The sequence below is a fragment of the Pinus tabuliformis genome, chromosome 2_2 (genome assembly GCF_031772625.1).
Source record: "Pinus tabuliformis cultivar Carrire ecotype Pingquan chromosome 2_2, CPIR1, whole genome shotgun sequence".
Taxonomy (NCBI): Eukaryota; Viridiplantae; Streptophyta; class Pinopsida; order Pinales; family Pinaceae; genus Pinus; species Pinus tabuliformis.
This window is the reverse complement of record NC_142300.1, coordinates 88,657,178-88,679,018: the sequence shown is the minus strand read 5'-3', so window position 1 is coordinate 88,679,018 and position 21,841 is coordinate 88,657,178. Positions and strand designations below refer to the sequence as shown.

The 21,841-nt window shown below is 38.6% G+C and overlaps 1 pseudogene across 1 annotated transcript in view; it reads left to right on the top strand.

Annotated features, from left to right (window-relative positions):
- The window catches only part of LOC149191564 (guard cell S-type anion channel SLAC1-like), a 224,476-nt pseudogene that overhangs the window by 172,958 nt on the left and 29,677 nt on the right, over positions 1–21,841 (top strand). Inside the window, exons 2-3 of the transcript XR_016254833.1 lie at positions 7,890–8,663; positions 8,754–8,785. The product of XR_016254833.1 is annotated as a guard cell S-type anion channel SLAC1-like (transcript). The remainder of the gene's footprint in view (positions 1–7,889; positions 8,664–8,753; positions 8,786–21,841) is intronic.

The following is a 21,841-nucleotide window of genomic DNA, read 5'->3' as shown; positions in this document are numbered from 1 at the left end:
GTATACTTGGATGACATTCTGATCTTCAGCCAGAGTTGGGAAGAGCACCTCCACCACATCCGACAGGTTCTCCAAACACTGCGGCAACATAAGCTATGTGCCAATTTGGATAAATGCACTTTTGGCATGACCCAGGTTCAGTATCTGGGATACATCATTGATGAACAGGGGGTGCATTTCGATCCAGCCAAGATCCAAGTCATTCGGGATTGGCCCTCTCCAACCACTCTAACAGAGCTCCGCAGCTTTCTAGGTCTTGCCAACTTCTACCGCAGGTTTGTGTTGGGGTTTTCTCATATTTCTTGGCCCTTGAGTCAAGTCACCAAGGGCGGGGCGAAAGCAAAATTCTTTTTGTCTAAATCTCAACAGAAGGCATTCAGGGAGTTGAAGGATCGCCTCTGCACGGCACCAGTGCTCGCGTTACCAGATTTATAACAACCATTTGAGGTCGAGACAGATGCCTCTGACTATGCTATTGGCGCAGTCCTTACTCAACATGGACATCCAGTGGCATATCACAGTGAAACACTTTCAGACACAGTCCGGAAGTACCCCACTTATGATAAAGAGATGTATTCCATTATACAGGCCTGCCGACAATGGAAGCATTACATTTTGGGGAAGGAAACGGTCATCCACACAGACCACCGACCTCTGCAGTTCATACAGACCCAAGGGAAATTGCAGAATGATTGCCATCAGAAGTGGTCTACATACCTGCAACAGTTTCACTTGAACATCAAGTATAAAAAGGGCAGCACCAATAATGTTGCAGATTGCCTCAGTCGGCCACCGATCATGGCACTAACCACCGTGCTCAACTCTTATGGGCACGAGACTTCTGACTGGCCACTTCTCTACAAAAGCGACCCAGAATTCGGCCACACATACCAGACACTCTTGGAGGGTCGGCATGTTACAAATTTTCACCTCTAGGATGCCCTATTATGCCACCTCGGTCACCTTTGTGTTCCTTCAAGCGAGCGTGCCAAGATGATTTGGGAAGCACACTACAGTCGGGCTGCTGGGCATTTCGGGGTCGAGAAAACAGTGGCAGTACTGCAAAATTATTTCTATTGGCCGAATCTTCGACAGGATGTTGGGAAGTACATCCGATCATGTACTGCCTGTGCCATTGCCAAACCGACCATTAAGAAGCACGGCCTCTATACCCCATTGCCTACCCCTAGTCGACCTTGGGAATCCATCTCCATGGATTACATGTCAGGCCTTCCTTCCACTAAGCATGGAAATGACTGTGTTTTTGTGGTCGTCGACAGGTTCTCAAAGATGGCCATTATGATGGCCTGCAAGAAGAATATCACAGCAGAAGCCACTGCTAAACTCTTCTTTGAACGAGTGTGGGTGCACTTTGGGATCCCATAGTCTATCATCTCAGATCGGGACAGTCGGTTTCTCAGCACATTTTGGTCCAGTCTCTGGTCAATGCTGGACACCAAACTCACGAAGTCCACAGCCTTCCATCCTCAAACTGATGGCCAGACAGAGGTTGTCAACAGGATGATTGTGCACATTCTGCGCATGTATAACTCAAAGCATCCACGCACATGGGACGAGAGCCTCCCCTATGTTCAGCACAGCTACAACCGAGCTCTTCACAGCTCCACTGGCCATAGCCCTTTTCAGGTGGGTTTGGGATTCCAGCCACTATGCCCCATTGATGTGGCCATACCACTTGCAACTACTCACATGAATTTAGCTCATGTCCAGTCCGAAACAGATAAGGCCACCAGCTTCATTGAGCGCATCCAACACATTCGCCAGCAGGTCCATGACATTCTTGAGAAATCAAATGCCAAGTACAAGCAGCGACATGATCAACACCGGGTGCCACACAAGTTTCAGGTGGGCGACAAAGTCTGGTTGCATTTGCAAAAGGAACGCCTTACTGGAGCCTATCGGAAATTGAGACCACTCCGATATGGTCCTTACACCATTACTAAGGCGATGGGCGACAATGCATTTGAGCTCAGCATTCCCCCATTCCTTGGCCTGCACCCAGTGTTCAATGTGGACCACCTTCGGCCATACTTTCCACCATTGCTAGACACATCCGACATTGCAGAACAGCTCAAACCCACAGAATTAAATCCAGATTGCATGGAACAAGCTGCAACTGATCGGATCATGGACACACAGATCAAGAACACTCGCCAACAAAATATCCAACTGTATCGAGTTGTCAAAGCAGGCCAACTCCTTCAGCAGGGCAAGTGGCTCACCAGGGAACAAGTTCAGCAGAAGTTTCCTCATCTCATGGAGGAGCTCAACGCAATGGGGACCATTGCTTCCTAAGGGGGGAGGAATGATCCAGGTGGATATTGGTGGCCACCTGCCAAGTCCACCTGGACCCCCACCATTGTCTTTCTCAGCATTTTCAGTTTCCTTAATTGTAGCACAACTTACTACTTTTAGCAGTTTTTCGGGTCCTGAACTTCCGGAGCCGTTTTGAGGCCCTAAACGATGTTTTTTTTGTCTCCCAAAGTGGTAGTACTCGGATAGATCTTTCTAACGAGCTATCGTATGCGTCAAACGGAGATCGTATGCCAAAGTTACGACCCCGGGAAATTGATGTACCAATTTACCCAAACGGGGCCCATAATTTGGCGTTTCATCTTCTAGGGTTAGGTTTCGGGATGTGAAGGGTTTTTCATTGTTTCTCAACAATAAATAGGCCTTCGAGCCTCATTGTAACACAGTTCGAAACAGTTCAGAGGCATGTAGCCAACACATCTCTTCTCAGAGATAAGCTACCATCGCCCTAGCTGGGTTATTTCTATTTGTAAGCATATTTCAGTATTTTACAGTAATGAAATGAAGTATTATTTCCGCTGCATCTCTGTTTTTATGGTTATCGCATCTCTGTGTTTATGGTTATCTCTGTAATCTATTGCGTTCCTGTTTAAATCCGGATCAAACTGGGAGCTTATCTCCTATAACATTCTTTAAGCATTAAACATGGAAAATTGGGTGTACTCAATTTTGTGTGAGTTGTGCATCATGTAGACCAAAGAACTACTCCATCTGTAGTATCCATGTTACTGGATATTTTCCATCAAACTTCCTCATATCGATCTTTTGAATATGGTTGGTCTTAAACCCAGAGTTAGAGTCTCTAAAATCATTATTCACATTCCTTTTATTCTCATCATGAGTTTGATGGACTACCTTGTCACAACTAAGAATCCTTTCTTGTAGCAAAATTTGTCAAACCTTCCTCCAAACCTTCCATGTCTTATTTTAAAACTTATATATTTTCTTATAAACCATCCATCTTAGTTTCTCATTCATTTTTTGTTTCCCTTTGTGATAGCAAAAATTGTTGCACCTGTTCCCGTAATTTTGATATATCATGTTGCATTTCTTCCTCTTCTTCATGCATCTTCGTAGATATTTTTGAGGGCTTAATGGGTGTAACATTTTTTAGGTTAGGAGGCATTTTAGAACCAATTAATGATGTTTATGCTTCACTATGCCCTTTGAATCATTTCAAATTGATTTTTCAAACAAAATTTATGCAAATTTAAAAATACACACCTTTTAAGAGCTTAATTTTGAGCTTGTTGATAAGGCTGAAATTAAAACTATTGTATATTTATGATTTATAATTCCCAAGGTCTGAAATTGAGTCTTGAGGTATCCCTTTGTTCCTTCTTTCCAACCCCACCAGTTAGACCGAGATTGGATTCTTCAAGATAAATTTATGCGAAATATCCCACGATGACCCAATTATGGATTGGTTTGGTAGAGTGATTTTGTATGGGATTGTGTGTGTTATTGTTTTAAACTTCAACATTGAAAATCATACCTAAAAAACTACAATCCATGCACTTACAATTATTTTTTAGAAAATTCAATTTTGATTCTTGAAGAGAAAGTTATGACGAATTTCCCCAGGACACCAATTTGAGACAAAATGTCGGAGTAGATAGAAACCCTAACTTCCTTAGACTCTAAAAATATAGCTATGAACCAAGGTTTGAAATTGTAACCAGATGTTCATTAAGATTTTGTCTCCACTAGTAACAATTTCAAAGTTTGAAGATTCACAGAAAAAAACTATAATGAAAATTCCATGATGACCTGTTTGAAGTATCGAAACCCTAGAACAAAGAGATTTGATACAAAATGTTATTTATCTAGATTAAAATAGCATAGAAACATAAGAAACAATAGATCAATGACTAGATAATAAGCCACTTTGAGGGGGAAACTTCCCTTAACATCAATCAAATGAACAATTCTTGGATGATTCGAATGACAAGACCTCCTTGGTATATATAGGAGCCTAAAGGGTCAAAATATAATTAGGGCCTACATAAAAATAATAATGTAAGGGTTTAACAATAACAATATGAGGCTACACTAGTATTATATGGACTTAACACCACTCATGTGAGCATTTAGAATATCTCCAATTCAGATAAAAAAATAATAAATAAAATAATAAATAAATTAGATCTGACAAGTTCATATCCATAGATCAGCTTCTACCCATAATTAATCAAAGAAAATTCTGAAACCCCTAGCTTTTCCACAAATATTCTCCCTAGTTGATCATTTTCGTTCATTAATAATCAAAAGTCAAATAAAATATTCATTTTTGGAAGAACTATATTAATAAAAAGAAAATTTAATAATAATTTCTTTGTTAAAAGTGAGATGGAATATTTTTTTTAAATCATGGGAAATGATAATTCATTGAAGTGATTTATGTTAAGCCGGAGATCAAACCTACTAGTTTCAATTATAATCCAAGAGTATATCTAACAACATGCAAGTAAAATTTACCAATATCTTGTGACTTATAAATGGTTGAGGCACGCCAGAGTAGACCTTCATCCCTGAGGATGTCTACCCTTTTAACCTTCACAATAAGTACATTAAATATTGTTTCAAATACCTCCTCCCACCATAAAAAAAGAAGAAGAGGAAGACTCAAAATTTAAGCCCATAATAGAAAGATATCAACACATATAGTTATGACAACGAATTCAACATGCTATATCTTCACAATGAATTTTGACAACCTCACTTCCATTTATTATTCAAGACTTTGTTTACCTAAACCACTATTTTAAACACTCAAACTAACCGTATTCTAGCCAAAGTCATAATTTGGGCATTGTATCCAACTACAAGTTTGAAATTTTCCTTGGTTCACTCAAGATAATCTGTGTTCATTCTCTTACGATAGAACTTATTAACAACCACCACCGCTTCTTCCAATTCCATCACATAGTCTTGATACATTTTCATTTCTTAGATCTCATTTCTCCTCCCAAGAAGGATTTCCTAGACTTCTTGCTTCAAATATAGTGGAGTTATTCATGAGAATATAATATTTTGAATAAAACCTTCATTAGCTTACCTATTAAAAAACCAAAATAGTTGTAAAATGAGAGATCAAATGCCTCGTTAGAGACGAAGGTTGGGTCATCATTGTTAGTATAACATTTTATAGAATACTTTCCATCATGCTTTACAACTAGTGTGATTGTGGTTACTAACATTAAGGCCGTCAAGGAAAACGTCATTGCATCCCTATGCCCTCACCTCGAACTTTGATTCCACCCTAGAATCGATAATGGTTAAACCTTGTGCCAAATCACCAAGCATGTTCAATGTGTCCTTCTCCAAGGACTATTCCCCAATGAGATACCTCTTACCCACAGGAGTTCCATGCTTATAGAGAGTCAAACTTGACAAGATCAACTAGACCTCTACTAATCCAAATTTTTCTATTCCATTACCAATTCAAATGCCACATCCTCCACCATTTTAACTTTGATATTTTCATAGCTATTAATGGAACCCTTTTGAATATATGCTCTCTCTTCCCATGCTCCTCTCAACCAAGATCAATTCTTTAAATTCCTTTTTAAAACTACTTGGAAACTTGTGGTCCAAATGAAAATAGAAGGATTTAATTAATGAGTTTAATTTCACTAATGTTTGATGTTAAAGGATAATTAAAATGAAGACTATTCTTATTTAAGAGACTTCCTACCCAGTACAAACTAAGACAAATTGAATATTGATTCTTGTGTTTAGCCATATATCCTAGGAGACACTAGGATGCTCAATGGACTATAGTTTACAAGAGAAACTAATTTGAGTGCACATTTTGTTCTCAACAACCACATATAAAATTTGGTCCTTGTGACAATTGCTCCTTTGATTCTAAAGGAATAACCAAAGGTTTTTCACTAGTCCTTTTATTCCTCATTACATAAGTCTTTTCTAAGCGATAGTAGTTTCTACTAGTTCCACTCTCAATACTTTTGGTTGCATTTTTAACATCCATACCTAGTCCACTACTAGATTCCCATAACTATAGTAACATCCACACTTGGGAATTCCTTCATAATCAAGAGTGAAGTGGTAAAATTTTCTTGCACTTAAGCACCATTTCCTCCTTAATAGCTTGTTTGTCTTTATGCCCACTAATATTATTTCCATCCCATAGTACCCTTTACCATTGAAGTTGTAGTATACTTTAGAGTAAAAGCCTACAACATTTCATTGCTTCAAATGCCTCCTACCACCATAAAACAAGAGGAAGATTTAAACTGCAAACCATTCTAGAAATATATCAACCTATGGAGTTATTGCATATAAGTCCACATGCCCTATCTTCAAAAATAAATTTTGAGAATTCCATTTCCATTTACTATTCAATACATTGTTTACCTCAACCACCATTTTGACTTCCTAAACTACAACTACCCATTCTTCCAACTCAATCACATCATTGAGCCTGGTTTTTACCTAAGTTTCGGTTTACCTACTTAGTTTCTTAATACATTTTAATTTATTGGGTCTAGTTTCTCATTCCGAAGAAGGATGCCCTATGCTCTATGCTTCAACTATAGTGCATTCAAATATGGTGGAGTCACTCATGAGGATAAAATCTAGGGATTTTCCAAGAAAACCTTCCTTTAGTTTAGCTACTAACCAACCAAAACAATTGCAAAATGAAAGATCAAACTCCTCATAAGAGGAAGGTTGGGTTACAGTATTAGTACCTTTGTAATGTCAAGTAAATGCACTGGTTTAGCCTCTTTATCCCCATTGACCAAGTTACTGGGCCCTCCCCATCTTGTGCCACAACTAATATGATTGAAATAACACTAATGCCCAATAATCCTCCCCACCATTTGTTGCAACTAATATGATTGACATCGCATTAATACCCTCAAAGAAAACATCATTGCATCCTTATGTCCTCACAAAGAACTTGGATTCCACAATAGATATTAAATATACTTTATACCAACTTGCCAACTATGTTAAATATGTACTCCTCCAATAACTACTCCCCCATAGAGTACCATTTCCTTACCGGAGAAAGAGTTCCATACATAGAAAATCAGACTCATCCAAATTAAGTAAACCTAGATCTCGAATCATCCAAGCTTTCATATTACATTATCAACTCTAATTCCAATGCCACATCCTCTATCTTATCCTAAATTTTCCTTAATTAAATATGGATGAAAACTCTAATAGACATTTGTAAAAAGCCTCAGCCATATCCGATTACACTCATCTAAATTAACTAGACATAGATCTCGAGTCATCCAAGCTTTCTTATTGCATTGTCAACTCCAATTCCAATGCCACATCCTTTACTTTTTGGTTAAATATTGATAAGAACTCCAATAGACTTCTGTAAAAAGCCTCAACCATATCCGATCTGAGAGCTCATGTTACATGTAAATATTACGTACTCATATTTTTTTCGTGGTATATCCTTTTTCCAAACATAAAATGATTGAATTGAGTTGCTACCAAAATCGCTATGGTTTTCATATTTATGTTTGGAATGGGGTAATTTGTAACTTGAGTTGTGTTGCTTATGGCAGGATTACGAGGACACATTGCTCCCCATGGACAAGAAATGGCCATTCCTTCTAAGGTTCCCTATCGGATGTTTTGGTATGTGCTTGGGTTTAGGTAGCCAGGCAATACTGTGGAAGGCGTTTTCCAAAACTAGTTTCCTGAAGTTCTTACATACACCATCGCTCATCATGAACCTAATTCTTTGGTCTCTAGGCTTAACCGCTCTGGTTATAATCTTCATAACCTATTCATTAAAATGCATCTTTTATTTCGAGGCGGTGAAGAGGGAATACTATCATCCCGTGAGAGTAAATTTCTTTTTTGCACCATGGATTGTTTGCATGTTTTTGACCATCGGTGTACCTCATGCCATAGCCAAATCCATTCATCCGGCTCTCTGGTGCATCTTCATGGCACCTGTATTTTTGCTGGAGCTCAAAATCTATGGACAATGGCTTTCTGGAGGAAAGAGAAGGCTGTCCAAAGTGGCCAATCCTTCATCGCATCTATCAGTTGTTGGGAACTTTGTGGGGGCACTACTGGCAGCACAAGTGCATTGGAAAGAGCCAGCAAAGTTTTTCTGGGCAGTTGGGTTTGGACATTATATTGTGTTATTCGTCACTCTCTATCAAAGACTACCAACCAGCGAAGCTCTCCCTCAGGAGCTTCATCCTGTCTTTTTTCTCTTCATTGCCGCCCCTTGCACCGCAAGCGTTGCTTGGGAAGCTATCTTTGGTCATTTCGACACCGTTTCTCGAATTGCCTATTTTATTGCTCTCTTCCTTTACACATCTCTGGTAAGTTAATTATCTATATCAAGAGACACAGCGCGCTTATATTGTTTGAGAACATTCTGACTTATAACAAACTTTTTGCTGACATGGCAGGTGGTGCGCATCAATTTTTTCAGAGGGTTCAGGTATGTCAAGGGAAGATTTACAACATCAGTGCTAAATTTAATTACATTGCAGTTATATTCAGAAATCTGATTAAAAAGGAGTGAAGTGAAACACTACTTCTGTCTACTGTATTTTCAAAATATTCCAAAATGGAGATGAAAGATAGCCCAATAACAATGTTCTTTATTTAAATTGATCTGTGATTTATAGTTTTCTTATCAAATTCGCCAGAATCTAGGCAGTCCGTTTGAAAACCCATGTCTGGTAGTTTATCCACAGAGATTTGTTATTTAGGGAATATAGGATGTTAAAGGACAGTACCTGCCTGGACATGAATAGATAGCCCTGTCCATGCAAGATTCTATTCTAAAGGTTTTTAGATAACTAAATTTTGAAGACTGTAATATCTCAAACAACAAAAATTTTAATAGATACATACCATTATAATATTCTGATAATATAGGGGATTTCACTGGGAACTTCACAAACATAACGATTTTATCATTCCGCAATCAAAAACCCTCACATATAAATGATATGAAAAATGCAGCCACTTTATTTTATTAATTGCTGAAAAAAGAATAATACATGCCAAAACACTTAACAGTGAAGTTCTTCCCATTGGCATCGATGGCTTCAGTTAACAATGAAACTCTTCCCAATGGCATCGATGGCTTCTGAATCCTAGATGGGTTTATTAAGGAAAGGAGATGTCACCCTTACGTTGTATCAAGTTTAAGGAAAGGAGATGTCACCCTTACGTTGTATCAAGTTGGAAGTATCAAGGAGATATCACCCTTGGGTTGTATCAAGTTGGAACTGACCGTGTCAAGTTCTCAATAAAAAAACACAATAGATAAACAAATCCAAGATGGTCAACAAAATACACAATAATATAAACCAATCCAAGATGGTCCAAATGCCTTTCTCCTTTCTCCTTGGTCCAAATGCCTTTCTCCTCTCTCCTTTTAAAGACATGATGGAATCTGTATCCAATCTTCTAGATATTTTTTTATTATTTTTCTATTAAAAAAAATAAGGCAAATACCGTCGCAAACACCATAAAAATAAAAATATTACAAATTTTGTAAACGAAGATTCGTATTTATTTATTAGAGAAAGATTTTAAATAAATAAGTTTTTAAATTAAAAAGGTTTTTGATTTAAGCTTTGGACCGAAGAAAGGTTTAGGAAAAAATAAGAATGAAAGATTCTAACATTTTTTCTTTTTAGAATTTAATCTCTAAAATTGCTATATTTAAAATGAATTATGAAGAATTAAAATGAATTATGAAGAAAATAAGGGGAAAGCATCATTGTTAAATAAATGAAACTAGATATCTAAGTTTTTAAGATGTATACTCTCGATTTTTTTTAGAATTGAAAATTTTTCTTGGCATTTGAACCTAAATTTGAAGTAGAACATGGTCGTTGGAAAGATAGAGTAGGTGAGACACAAATGTCACACAAAGTTGATTACAATGAACCCATCATGAGGTATTTAAACTTTTTCAACTAGTGACTCACTCAAAATAACTTGATGCAAACACACACTATATTTGACTTTACCTAAAAGAGACTGAACTTGAACTCACTCAACTTGACTCAATTAACTCACACTCTAAATCTGCAGTGCACTTAACTCAACTTATCTATTTATGCATCACTTTACTTAGATCTTACTACATCTTTATGCAGGAGCTATTACTATTTCCAACACTCCCCCTTAACTACAACCATATGACTCAATATAACATGACTCAACTATTTTTGCTAAGCATACAATAGAATAATGACTCAAAACTTTGACAATTTTGCATTTTTTTTTCGTTTCTTCCAAATTCTATATCTTTGAAATTGTTTCATTCTCTGTTGTGCTTTTTTGCTATACACTCCCTATTTCTTCACTTCTTGTTGTTTCAATTTTCCTTTGACTTCTCTTATATTTGTTCTGAAAAAAATCGGATTTTGTCTTCTACAAATTTCTCTTCAAATATTTGTTTAACCATGGAATGTTGTCACAACTCTTCATCTTTAAATTGTTGAAAATGACAACAAGAAAATCCTGATTTAATTTTCCCTCGCATTAAATTAGGAAAAAATTGTAATTACACATCACAAGACAACAAGAATGAGTTAATAAGTTAGTTTCACTTAGTTAGCTCAATTAATTTGAATTGAGGGCCTAACTTGAGTCATTAAGAGTGGTTCCCAAATTTTAGGAGTCTAGGGTGAGTTTAATTTGAGTTGTAATAATTTAATTCAGTTAAACTAGTTCCAACCATTGGAGGAACTAGTAGAAGGTCTAGCAGTGGGGTGCAACTTCAGTGTTCCAGTTAACTGATAAATCAACCATAATTAACTCATGCATGCATGAAATTCAAGTTACACAGTTGAGACTAGAGCTCAATGGAAGTGTACTATCAGTTATATAATTTTTTGAGTTGTATAGGTGGTGCATGCAGTCAGAGAAGGGTCTATAGGGATTGCGCAATTCTAATTGGGAAATTCCCAAATTAATAGGGGGCTAATTCCCAAGGAAACATCACAAGAAAATAGGATCTTGGCAGACAACAAAATTGGGTAAGTATTGGCTAGAGTCATCTTGTGAGGAAGAGAGATAGGTTTTACTTGTGTAGATATTGTTCAGGATTGAACAAGCATTGTGTTCCATCTCTATTTTCTGACTAATGCAATACAAATGGGAAGGAGTTATGAGTAGTTTCTTTCCCCTTAGAAAAATCTTTGAGAATATGTGATTGAATCTTCTCTCATGTTTATGTTGTGATTTCTCGATCGATTAATTATTTCCGCTGATGAGTAGAGTAGATTAAAGTCTTTTGTTTTAACATATTACATAAGAAGTTTAAATCTACAAGGAAATTCTACATGGTATCAGATCTAGAATCATAGTAGACAAGAGAATTCAAAGTTTGTGCAGGTGGTTCGAATGACAAGTTCAGTGTTGCAGGTTTTATCTAGGACTGAGAAGATGACATCAACTAGACTCAAACTCGAGTATGCTCTGGAAGGAACCAAAATTTTGTGGCATGAAAGATTCATATGGAAGTGATATTAGATGATAATGAGCTACTAGATCACATCAAGACATATGTAGTTAAAGCCCCATTTGTTAATGCTTAGGATCTCGCTCAGTGGAACAAGGATGTAGATAAAGTGAGGAGGATCATATTGGAGGGAGTTCGTGATCATATTGTATCGAATCTCTACAGAAAATAAATTGCATTCGTGATGTGGAAAACATTAACCGACTTGTTTGAGAACAATAGTGACCACAGGAAGTTGGCATTGAAGGACAAGATTCGTAGCATCAAAATGTAGAAGGCTCAGTCAATTCTCCAGTACCTGAGAAAATTCACACAATGTCATGATGAACTTGGTGGGGTCGGTATTTTTCCAAAAGAAGATATGCTAGCTCTAGCTCTATTGGGTCTCCCAAGAGCTAGCATAGTTATCAAGATATTGTGAATGGTAGAGTCAAATTACCAAGCTGGAAGAGATTATGGTTCAATCTCGTGTAGAAAGAGATTAGGCAAAGCAACATAGATGGAACTTCATCCAAGGTTGAGGATGAGGAGAAATGTGCCTTGGCTGGAAAGGCAAAGAAAGGGAAAGGGAAGAAATCCCAATCCAAAGGAGATTATGGTCAGGCGGACAAGAAGAAATACTTGTCGAGGATTAAATGTTTTCATTATCATGAGATGGGACACTATGCCATGAAGTGTTCGCACAAAAAAGTCTTAAAGAAGCCCTCAAAAGGAGTGGCAGGTGAAGCTATAGCTTCACAATTCGAGTTGGATTCCACACTCATTGCATGCATGGTGACATCAATGATGGGTAGTGTGTGGTATCTAGATACTGGAGCTTCATTCCATATGATGGGAAACAAAGAATTTTTCAGTGACTTGGAGGAGAAGGACCTCCAGGTGCACATTGATATGGGACATGATGGAAGGTTTAGTGCGACTAGTATTGGTACAATTACTTTTCATAGGGAGTTTAGTTCTTCTCTCACATTAAAAGATGTCATGTATGTTCTGGGTCTGAATAAGAATTTAGTTTCAATTGATATGTTTGAAGGTCATGGATACGATGTGATATTTAGCAATGGAAAGGATTTCCTTAAACATATCTCCATGCGACAAGTGAAGTGGACCGGGGTTTGGGTGAAGAACCTCTACAAATTGGATGTAGAATACTATGTTGCTTTGATCACGAAAATAGAGAAGGTGCAAAGCCGAGACATCAGTGAATTATGGCATAGGAGACTTGGCCATTTGCACCATGGAGCTTTGAAGATCATGCAACAAATTCCTACAGGACATCCCAAGGGTGCACTAGAGCAACGAGATATATACAAAGGGTGTACATTGGGGAAGTACACCAAAGCCACCTTTCATGATAAGGACAATAGAGCGCAAGAAGTCCTTGAAAGAGTTCACTCAGATGTGTGTGGACCTTTCTCGATAGCCTCCACATCCAAGCACAAGTATTATGTTATATTTGTAGATGATTTATCATGCAAGTGTTAGATTTTCTTCATGTGGAGGAAAGACCAAACGTTCTCCATATTTTGTGAATTTAAAGAACTTGTTAAGAAAGACACTGGCAGGAAACTGAAGGCTCGTAGGAGCGATAACGGTGGTGAATATGTGTTGAATGAGTTCAAGAAATTATGTGCAACAAAAGGAATTCGAAGGGAGTTAATAACACCCCATAACCCACAACAAATGGGGTGGATGAGAGAAAGAATAGAAGTATTGTGGGAGCTGCACTAATCTGGACTTAAATAGGAACGCAACAAGTTACAGATATAACCATAAATATAGATATATAGTTGAAATAACACTTCATTTCATTAATACCAAAGGTTGAAGTATGCTTACAAACGGAATGGAAATAATACTAGTTGGGTGATGATAGCTTTTCTCTGAGAAGAGATGTGGCAGCTACATGCCTCTGAACTATGTTACAATGAGGCTCGAAGGCCTATATATTATTGAGAAACAAGGGAAAACCCTAAACATCTAAAACCCTAACCCTAGGAGATGAAGTGCCAAAACTATAGGCCCTGTTTCGGTAAATTGGTACATCAATTTCCCGAGATTGTAACTTTGGCATACGATCTCCGTTTGACGTGCACAATACCTTGTTAGAAATATCTATCCAAGGACTACAAATTTTGACCGGCCAATACCATACTAATACCCTTGGTAGCCACGGTTTTCCCACAAAACGTCGTTTAGGGCCTCAAAATGGCTCCGAAAGTTTAGGACCTGAAAAAGTGCCAAAAATAGTAAATTGTGCAACAATTTAGGAAACTGTAAAACTGAAAGAAATAATGGTGGGGGTCCAAGTGGCATAGGCAGGTGGCCACCAATATCCACCTGGATCATTCTTCCCCCCTTAGGAAGCAATGGTCCCCATTGCATTGAGTTCCTCCATGAGATGAGGAAACTTCTGTTGAACTTGGTCCCTAGTGAGCCACTTGCCCTGGTGAAGGAGTTGGCCTGCTTTTACAACTTGATATAGTTAGATCATCTTCTGTCGAGTGTTCTTGATCTATGTGTCCATGATCCAATCAGTTATGGCTTGTTCCATGCTGTCTGGGTTTAACTTTGTTGGTGTGAGTTCTTCTGCAATAACGAATGTGTCCAACAATGGTGGAAAGTATGGTTGAAGGTAGTCCACATTGAACACTAGGTGTAGGAAAAGGAATGGGGGAATGTTGAGCTCAAAATCATTGTATCCCACAGCCTTGTTAATGGTGTAATGACCATATCGAAGTGGTATGAGCTTCCGATGGGGTCGAGTAAGGCATTCTTTCTACAAATGAAACCAAACTTTGTTGCCCACCTGAAACTTGTGTGGCACTCGATGTTGATTATGTTGCTTCTTTTACTTGGCATTTTTCACAATGGATCAGTGATATATTGGCCAGTTGGGTAGAGGTTCTCTGGGAGTCATATCGAACGAATTATTGACCTAGCAGTGCAATGTTACCCTGTGGGTGAGGAGAAGATGTCTCTGTATTCTTTCATCACCGTATCCGCCTCCTTTTGCTGCATGGAGGAACCTTTCCGAGGGGCCATGGATGTGGCTATGATATTCCCCTTACTTTGAGAGAGAACCAGAAGGAAAATAAATTTCCTAGTGTGGGATATGATCTTACTACATTTCTTAGCAGAGATCAAAGAGGTGGCGGTAGGTGGAGCTACCTCATGTATCCTGTATAATGTATTACCCAAAGAAATAATCACATAGCAAGGTCTAGACTCATATACATCATATCACATTGATGAATATGGTTGTCTTAATAATCATCACAAACGTCAAGAGGAGAAACATCACACAATACCTCATCTGTGAAGTGCTTGATGCTATAGGGAAGGTGAAATTATTGGTTGACTCAGAGATCTCGTCGTTGGTGAAGCCACCCGATATTGTACGGTTGCAGGTGTGGTGTAGTCAGTAGGCCCAACTGCTTCATGAATTCTACTGAAATGAGGTTCTTTTGGCTCCCACTATTGACAATGAATTGTAGCGGCAAACCCTTCACCCACATCTATGAGTGGAAGAGACGTTCCCACTCCTCTGGATCTTCGGGCTCATTCTTCTGGATCTTGGTGGTGGCAACAGTGGCATTGGGCTCTGCATCAATAATCTCTTTCCCTTTGTCATTCCTCTTGTTGGGTTCTGACTCAGATTCGGAACATGCATATGATTCTGAAGCCCTCAACTCGGCCACCATCAACTGCTTGGCTCGACACTCACTTGTGTTATGAGTGGGGCTCTTATGGAACTCACACCACTTTCTTGTGTCCTTCTTTGACTTTGTGGTGTTGTTCTTTTCTTGTGGCTTCGACAGGTTGGATTTGGTCACGCTACCTTGGATTTACCCTTTGTTCTCTGGTTTGGGTCACCTTTCCCTTGCTTCAAATTCACAGATCCAAAGTCTTGCTTCTTGTTTAAATTTTTGCTTGATCTTAACAGCGTATCAGTATGTCGTGCTGAGCGAGGAGATGTCCAGGAACTCCACCTCATCTTGGATGTACCTATGTAGGCAGTCATGGTATTTTAGTACCAAATGCCGCTCATAATCCTTGATACCTAACTTCGTGCGAAGGGTATGAAAAATATTGGTAAACTTTGGCACGTCTTAGTCCCTTCCTTATTGCAGTATGGTCCACTTTATGTATTTATCCTCATATCTCTTGAAAGGGTAGTATTGCTGCTTGATGGCATCCCAGAACAAATTCCAAGTGGGTGCGGCTTAAAAGAGTGAGGGTTCCCTCTCATCCTTCTGCTCACAGTATGTTTCCCACTAGTCCTTGACGTGGGAGGCGGCTTTGAGAAGTGAAAAGGTAATCTTTTCCTGGCTAGAGAAATCATGAACAGAGAAATATCCTTCTAGCCCACTTTTCCCAAAAAACGTCGTTTAGGGCCTCAAAACTGCTTCGAAATTTTACGACTCGAAAAACTGCCAAAAATAGTAAATTGTGCTACAATTTAGGAAACTGAAAAAATGAAAGAAACAGTGGTGGGGTTCCAAGTTACATAAGTGGGTGGACACCAATATCCACTTGGATCATGCACAAGAAATGTTGCATGATTAGGGCGTACCATTGCACTTGTGGGTTGAATCATGCAACATAACGATATATGTGCTGAACAAGAGTCCTCATCGGATTCTCGGGATGAGTACATGAGAAGAATCATTTTCAGGGAAGAAACTAGATGTTTCACACTATAGGATATTTGGTTCATCAGTTTATTTTCATGTTTCCAAGGATGCAAGTAAAAATCTAGAGCTGACAGCTAAGTTGGGCATATTTTTGGGGTAAACTAATACACCTCACAAATATTGGGTGTACCTGCCATCTCATAGGATGACAATGTTTCGTAGATATGTGAGTTCGATGAAGAGAAGGCCATGAGATGTTTCCTTGAGAGGGAATGTCAGTTTCATGCAGATGAGGAGCCTTTAGCTCCAAAGGAAGAACCTCGGGATGTTGTGGAGCAGCCACAAACATAGGAGTAGAGAGTGGAAGCACCCACTCATGCAGAGACATCCAGAGATGGAAGGAAGCACACCAAGGTAGCTGACATATTATGGCATGATGCTAGAGATAATGTCGGAGCACCCACATCACAACGTAAGCAGAGGAGGTCACTAGATCAGTACACTGGGTACATGGCTCTGATGAGTGAGCTAGTTGAGATAGAACCATCCTCATTCGAGGAAGTAGTGAAGAATATTGTATGGTTTGATGCCATGGTAGAGGAATATGATTCCATAGTCATAAACAGTGTTTGGGAAGTTATCCCAAGACTAGAGAACAAGTCAATGGTAGGTTCGAGGTGGATTTACAAGGTGAAGCAAGCATTAGACGAAAGCATCGAGAAATACAAGGCTAGATTTGTGGCCAAGAGGTTCTCTCAAGTGGAGGGAATTGATTACGAGAAGGCCTTTTCTCCAGTAGAAAAGTACTCTTTTATTAGATCAATTCTAGCACTTGCAACATAGATGGGATGGAAGATCCATCATATGGATGTGAGGACAACATTCTTGAATGGAGCAATTGAGGAGGAGGTCTATATTGAAAAACCAGAAGGATTTGACACATTCGAAAAAGAGACACATGTGGCAGACTCAAGTGAGCATTGTATGGATTGGAACAAGCACCCTATGCTTGGTACACTAGGATCGATAATTATTTCACTAGGTTGGGTTTTAACAAAAGTGAAGCAGACACAAACCTTTACCATATTGTTGTTGAAGGTAAATTTTTTATTATAGTATTATATGTCTATTATTTTATTTTAACCGGTGATGAGAAGTTGATAAAACCTTGCAAAGAGGATCTTGAAAGAAAATTCAAGATGAAGGGCATCAGGCTCATGCATTATTTCCTCAATTTGGAAGTATGGCAAGGAGATGGGGAACTGTTTGTGTCTCAGGACAAGTATGCCAACGAGATACTAAAGAAGTTCTACATGGAGAGTAGTAAACCCATGGACACTCCTTTAGTAGGTAGTTGGAGGAAAGATGATGCCACCTCAGGTGAGAAGGTGGAGGCCACTATTTACAGGCAGCTTGTGGGTTCGCTTATGTATGTGTTGAAGACACATCCAAACATGTGTTATGTAGTTAACCAACTTAGTCAAGAAATGGTTAAGCCAACTAAACTGTATTGGAAGCCAACCAAACATGTGTTGAGACACCTCAGAGGCACTACTTAGTATGTTCTTTGGTACAGACAGAAAGAGGGAGTGAAGCTTCAAGGCTTCACAGATGCGTATTAGGCAGGTATTCCATCAGATCAGAAGATCATTTCAAGAGGAGTCTTCAGTATTGGGTCAGCAACAGTTTCTTGGTACAATAGGAAGTAGAGATCAGTTGCACTTAGTTCAGCAGAAGCAAAGTACATGATTGCTAGTCAAGTAGCTTGTGAAGCTATTTGGATGAGGAAGATTCTTTTTGGGTTATTTGTTTAGATCATGGATCTCACTATGATTTACGGTGACAATTAGAGTTGTAGAAAACTCTCTAAAAATAAAATTTTTCATGATCAATCCAAGCATATCAACATTCGGTATCACCATCTACGAGAGGATCATGTTGTTGGAATACATTCCTACAAAGGAACAATATGTGGATATTTTGACAAAGTCATTGTTAATAGGAAAATTTGAGTTCCATAAAGATAGGATTGGGGTATCTGATATTCCATTTCTTGCTGTGAGGGAGTTTTGAAAATGGCAACAAGAAAATCCTAATTAAATTTTCCCTTAAATTAAATTAGGAGAAAAATGTAATTCCACATCATAAGACAACAAGAATGAGTTAACTAAGTTATTTTCACTTTTTTGGCTCAGTTAATTTTAGTTGAGGGCCTAACTTGAGTCATGAAGAGTGGTTCCTAAATTTTAGGAGCCTATGTTGAGTTTAATTTGAGTTGTAATAATTTAATTCAGTTAAACTGAGTTAAATTTAGTTAAACTAGTTCCAACTGTTGGAGGAACTGGTAGGAGGTCTGGCAGTGGGATGCAACTTCACTGTCAACCATTTTACTAATAAATCAACCATAATTAACTCATGCATGCATGAAATACGAGTTACCCAGTTGATATTGGAGTTCAAGGGAAGTGTACTATCAGTTGTATATTTTCCGAGTTGTACAAGTGGTGCATGTAGTTTGAGAAGGGCCTATAGGGATTGAAAATTTTTAATTGGAATTTCTGTAATTAATAGGGAGTTAATTCCCAAGGAAACAAGGCAAGGAAATAGGACCTTGATAGGAAGCAGAAATGGCTAAGTATTTGCCAGAGTCAGCTTGTGAGGCAAAGGGATAGATTATACTTATTGTTGACAGTGCTGGACCCACCAACATTCAGGGGATCTCCCCGGTATGAAGTCCCAACTAAACCTCACACTGTTTGGTGTACAATTCCCATATGGTATGATGAATCGATTTCCATTATCTTAAATATATGCCTTAGCTCTTCTTTTCAACACGTGAGAGTGGCCTGCTTCATCTTTGAACAACGAGGTTCACATGCTTGGTGAGTGCTGGTGTTAATTGTGTCAATGTCCTTTCACCGTAGAGAGAGAGGTGGAAGTGAGTCTCCAGTCGATAGGAAAAAAGTCCCAACTCTGTCAGAGACACACAGCACAATAGGACATGCTCAGCTTCTGGAGGAGAAATCCACATGGATGTGGTAGTCACATCACACAAGAGAAGAAATCACGTACACACACAACAGAGCAGTCTGCACGAGTGTGACGGTCATTATAACAAGTTTATGAGAAAGGTTTTGTCTGATGTTCGGTGAGGCAACCCACGCGGGAAGGACAACGTTAACAACTCATACAACACATTTTCATAAATATATGTATTAGAGAAGCCAAAAGAGTTCAATTGTTTAACACAGGTTAAAGAAACATGCATTACAAGTGTTCAAGATCAATCTTAAGAACAATTACAATACATGTGTGAAAACTTGTTGGCCTGTTATCAGGCTTTTGAATTAAGCAAAAGTTCCAAGACACATCGATACACCATACATCACTAAACCCGTGAAAGGGGCATTGGAGCCACTACTCGCTCCTCAAAGAAAAGGCTACAGACTCTCAAGGCTATGTGGGAGGAGCCAAGATGAAAATTCCTTTGCATGTACAAATGAGGGGTTATTTATAGCCAAGGGAAAAACTGGCCCTTGTGACTGTTCGACTTCCCTCATGACTATTTGACTTATTTTACTCTTTAGATTTACATGACTCTTCATATGACATGTGGGTATCTTAGACTTCCACGTTACATTACATTGATTTACACAGTAGGGCCCACAATAGTGATGTGGCTGACATGACTCATTACACGACTCAAAACGACGATGCTAGTATGTCCATGCCGCTGGTGGTGTCCATGTAGAGCTACAATGTTGCTGAGTGATGGATGTGCTCTTGGTGCATCAAAACTTCATCTCTACGTGGCAAGGTGTGTAGAGTCTTCGATGGTCTTAGTGTTCACTTGATGTTGCATGTGCACGTTGCTCTTTTGCTTGTACTTTGGCATGCTTGACATGTTCATCCATTCGTAAAAACTTCTCCTCGCATGCATAATTCGTTCGTTTGTTCACGAAAAAATATCCTCGCATGCATCGCCCATTCGTCCATTCACGAACACATCTCCTTGCATGTACTCTCCTTGTTCATCCCATCTGTCGTCACATCATGTCTTATCCATAGTCCTGTATCTGCAATCACTCATGACGAGATGACATCAAATCCATAAACCTCCTTGTCTACCATGATGATTTTTTATTTTCTTTCATATGCAAGTGACTGGGAGAGAGGACAAGGCTATGAAAATGCAAAAGGAAAGTTTCAAGCTAGGATGCAGGCTCTGGGCACTACTGGTGAAAATTACGCAGAAGTCACTGGGAGACTAAGATGGACAATTTGGATCAACAGTGATTGTCCGCGGGGTCTAGCTCGGCTGGAGGGAATATTTGCACAATTTCTGGAGGGAAGCAGTGTGGGTTGCAGAGAGGCTTAGCCGTAGAAACTATGCAATTCCTAGAGGGAGCTGGCAGTAGGCTGCAAGAGGTTTTGTTAGGTCCCTATAATACTAGTGATTCCCCCATTACTATTTTCATTTTAGCCCTTATTTTTATTGTTGTGCCCCTATTGTCCCCATATTGTTATTATTGTTCCCCATAGAAGCTCACTATTTTTATTGTTGTGCCCTTATATTATTATTGTTATGTCGGCTTTGATTATATTGTGACCCCTGAGACTCCTATATATAGAAAGGAGGTTTTGTCATTTGTATCATCTAAGAATTGTTCATTTGTGTAATGTAAAGGAGGATCCCCCCTCGAAGAGGTTGATTTTGAAGTCGTTGATCTATCTTTTCTATCTTTTTGTGAGTTGGTTTCATACCATTTGGTATCAGAGCTTTGGATTCTATGGTTTCACTGCTATAAAATGGTCATCATGGAATTTTCACAATAACTTTTTTTCTACGACATTTCAGAAGCTAAAAAACAAACCCATTTGAGCCAAAATCTTGATTAACATTGGTCTAAATTTCAGATCTTGTCTCACTATATTTTCGGAGATATGATCCAAGGATGTTAGGGTTTTTGCAAGATCCCAAATTATATCTCAAACAGGTAACATGGGGAAAATCGTCATAACATTATTTTTGAGCATCAGATTGAAATTTTGTAAAATGTTACAAAAAGAGGACAGCTCGTAGTTTTCTATTTATTGGTTTCAGGTTCTAAGGTCAAAAAAATGACACATGACACTTTGTACAAGTTCGCTCTACTGAACTAGTCTATAATCATGTCATCGAGGGATATTTGGCATAAATCTTCCTTGAAGAATCCAATCTTGATCAGACTTGTGGGTTTCGAAAGAGGACTCAGAGAGCTACCACAGGATGCAATTTTAGACCTTGAAAATTTGCAATTACAGATATACAACAGATTCAATATCGAGCTCCTACAAAGTGAAAAAATGTGTGTAGTTTTTTTTAAATTTT